This window comes from Pinus tabuliformis, chromosome 2_2 (assembly GCF_031772625.1).
Source record: "Pinus tabuliformis cultivar Carrire ecotype Pingquan chromosome 2_2, CPIR1, whole genome shotgun sequence".
Taxonomy (NCBI): Eukaryota; Viridiplantae; Streptophyta; class Pinopsida; order Pinales; family Pinaceae; genus Pinus; species Pinus tabuliformis.
This window is the reverse complement of record NC_142300.1, coordinates 937,075,533-937,079,513: the sequence shown is the minus strand read 5'-3', so window position 1 is coordinate 937,079,513 and position 3,981 is coordinate 937,075,533. Positions and strand designations below refer to the sequence as shown.

The following is a 3,981-nucleotide window of genomic DNA, read 5'->3' as shown; positions in this document are numbered from 1 at the left end:
AAATATTGATTCACCCCCCCCCCTCTTAGTATTTCCAACACATTTAACTTCAACAAACCCCAACAAAATGAAGCGTCCACATTTTGAGGAACACCAACTGGCACAGACTAGTAAAAGTCGGCACGGACCAGTAAAGCGAATATATATAGAAGCTACACATCTTCGATTACCAACATAAAGTTTTAGTTTCTATCATTTCTTTCGTCTATATAAGTGGAGAGAATCTATAGCTCTCTGAAGTCTAGATCACAACCTGCCCAACCTTCATAGAATTTTTTAGTACCCTTCGAGCTGACGTAGATTTCCTGCAGTGCGCTGTCTCGCGAAGTTTTTTCTTGCATTTTTTTAAATATTTCAGAATGATGCAGCCAGATCCCACGGCAGAACCCCCGATTTATTCCCATCAGCAACAACATCAAGAACAATTGATGATGCCCATGCCTCCCGAAGCTAGGTTTTGGCCCCAGCAACCCCAACCCCAAACCCAACCCCAACCTCAAGTTATGGTGCAGCAATCCCAGCAACAAGTGAACTCCGCCGATGAGATTAGGACCCTCTGGATTAGAGGTTTGCAGCATTGGATGGATGAGAATTATCTGCACCAATGTTTTGCTTCTAGCCAAAACCTTCTTTCCCTTAAGATCATTCGCAATAAGCAGACTGGACTTTCAGAGGGTTATGGATTCTTGGATTTTGCAAGCAATGCAACAACACAGATGGTTCTGCAAAATTACAATGGTGTACAGATGCCCGGGGTTGAACAATTTTACAGGCTAAATTGGGCAACGAACACTAGTGGAGAAAATCGTTCTGAAGATTTTACTATATTTGTGGGAGATTTGGAATCTGATGACACAGATGAGCTGCTACAAGAGACCTTCAAAGCCAGATACCCATCTTTAAAAGGAGCAAAGGTCATTACTGATAGGGTTATAGACTGTTCAAAAGGATATGGGTTTGTAACATTTGGGGATGGGAATGAGCAGGCTAGGGATATAACATAAATGAATGGAATATTTTGTTCCTCCAGACCTATGAGAATAGCTCCTGCCATAACAAATCAGACTACTATTTATCAGCAACCTTATCCTCCTCAAGTGGTCAAGTTGGACCCAGAGAATGATCCAAACAATACTACTCTGTTTGTTGGTGGCTTAGATCCTAATGCGACAGTGGAAATGCTGATGGAGACATTTGGCCAGTATGGTGAGCTTGTGTATGCAAAGATACCTTCAGCAAGTGGTGTGGATTTGTCCAGTTTAGCAACAGAGCATCTGCAGAGTTAGCATTGCAAATGTTACATAGTACAGTCCTTGGTCAGAGACCAATTCGGCTTTCTTGGGGAAGAAATAAACAAGTGCAGCGTGCATGGTCTTTTCAAACACAACGACCAAATCGAAATCAATGGAATGGGGCATATTATGGTGATGGACATGGATACAATGTTGGTTATGGTTATGTCACACAACCTCAACAAACAAATTGAAATCCACTGAGTGGAATTTATTATGGTGGTATCCAAGGATCTAATGTTGATTATAGTTATGCCACACAACCAAATAAACTTGGTTATGCTTATGACACGCAACCTCAAGACCCAAATATGTTCATTAATATCACTCCAAATGCAAACTATCAATAGCATCCACAGTAAATTAGTTTCAGTTACAATAGCCACAGTAAATTAGTTATAGATTTTTCAGTAAATTAGTTTCAGTTAGAGGAGCCACAGTAAATTCTTTATAGATTTTTTTGGTTATTGTTATTTCTAAATAACAAATTTAGTATTTTTAATCATTAACAAAAAATTTGTTCATGGTATATGGTTATTGAATTTTTGTTCTTTTATATGTTATATGATTATTGAGTTTCAATTTTTATATTTATTTGATTTTTTTATGGAGAAAAATACTTAATAAAATTTATTTGTATTTTTAATGAGTTACGGAGAAAAATACTTAATAGAGGGTATTTGTACTTTTAATGGGTGAAGTTGGAAGTTCTTTGCAATAGGTTAAATTGATTAAGATTAAATAACTTTACTACTTTTACAAGCATTTGAACCAAAATAGATCAACTAAAAATAGTAACTTGGTAGAGATTGATACCAGCCCTTATAAATAACATTTTATAAAACTTTAGATCACCCCTTTTTGGAATAACAATTCACTTCTCTCACTAAATTTTGTAGAGCATCATAGTTACAAAATTTTCATATGTATTGTTACTTTTTAAAAGCATGAATTAACACTAATTTGTAGAGCTTTATTTTAGAGGTAGTTGAATTCTCCATGTAATGTATATAAAATTTCATTGTTTAGCACTTTGAAACCATGCTAAAACTTCTTGCCTCATAAGGCTTTAAAGTTGTATTACCCAATTTGTGAGACACTAAAGCACTACTACATATTATGTCAATGTTTGAAATGAAATTTTGATGGTGTAGTTAAAATCAAACATAGTATGTTTAACAAAGCATTGTCTCATGAGTGCATTTGGCCCTTAGGGCCATAATTGTGCCTACTAGTGTTGAAAATTGTAACTAGGTTCAGTCTTCATAATGACATGTGTAATTATGATTTTATGTAAACTGATGAAAAGAAGAAAAATAAAATTATTTTTGTAATGCTTGAATCATGGATTTCATGATCAAGGAATTTTATTTTTAGTAAAATCTTCCATTGAGAGCTATTACATTTGGTCATCAAGTTATAAAGTCTAATGAGTCAATGTAAGTATTGAAGACCCATTTGGGTATGTTACACATCGTAAAATAAAATTTGATTATGTCATGAACCCTTCAAGAACTTGTCACAATATTCTCCTCATTTCGGGCTTCAAAAGAATAAAAAGGATGCTCCTTCGAAGACAAGTCGGCTTATTTGATGGAAAAAACACTATATATAGGTAGCTTGGTTTTCATTTGTATTAAATTTTGGTCAAGGCAATGTGAGTGAGAAAAAGTGTGAAGATCACAAACGGAGAAGTCTTATTATCAAGCGGAGGAGGAAGATAACCAAGTTCATTTGGATTTGTTTTAGGGTTAAACCCTTTAACATGTGTGAGATTATAGTATTGTCTATTGCAGAAATGGCCAAAGTATTATAGCCATATTAAGAAGGAAAAATTGGCAAGGAATCAAGTGAATCCTCAAGTTAAGTTGAGGAAGGATAGTTTACATCAAGCGAAGAAGGTTGAAGGTCAAAGTTTCTCAAGGAACGAACCTAGGGTTTCTAAAGAAGGGCCAAAAAGTGCATGTCTGAGCTAAGGAGTGAAATGTGAAGTCTAGGTGAGGGAAGTGGGAGGAGGAAGAAGTTTGACTATCATTATCTCAAGGAAGAAGAAGTTAAACAAGGGAGTCTTGTGACTTGGTCTTCGAGAGGTAAATAGGTCAAGGGTCTTCATCGCCTATATTATGTGTCTCTTGTCTCTTTATTGTTTATGCATTGGTAGTTGTTTGATGAAGAAGAAAAATATAATAATCTACGTAAATCTCCTAATATAAACAAGTAAAAAGCATTCACAATTAATTATCATATGATGGGTTGCAAGTGGTCACAAATACGATAAAAAAATATTTATGTGAGTTTGCAATATATATATATATATATATATATATATATATATGTTTGTGTGTGTGTGTGTTGGATTATGAAAGATCATTGCATTATGATTTTCATAGTTGATGTACTTGGGAAACATGTTGAGTTTCATATGCATTGATTTTATGTACAAGCATGCACACAATTGAATGTTTGGATGTAAAACAAAATTCTTTGTGAATCTACAAGGTTCATTGATATTTCAATTTGTTTATCTACATGATATATCACAAGTTATAGGGTTGTAGAAAAGTTGTACATTTGCCTATATATTTGTTTGTCCAATTGGAAATTTAAAACCCTTTGAGGTGAAAAAATTTCAAAAGGATTGTTGTAGGAGAAATACAAAAACTTGTTTAAATTTTCCTTCTTAAAATAC

The 3,981-nt window shown here is 34.4% G+C and overlaps 1 pseudogene; it reads left to right on the top strand.

The window, feature by feature from the left end:
* Positions 1-461: 461 nt before the first annotated feature.
* LOC149196233 (RNA-binding protein L pseudogene) lies at positions 462-1,486 on the top strand (annotated as a pseudogene).
* Positions 1,487-3,981: the final 2,495 nt, after the last annotated feature.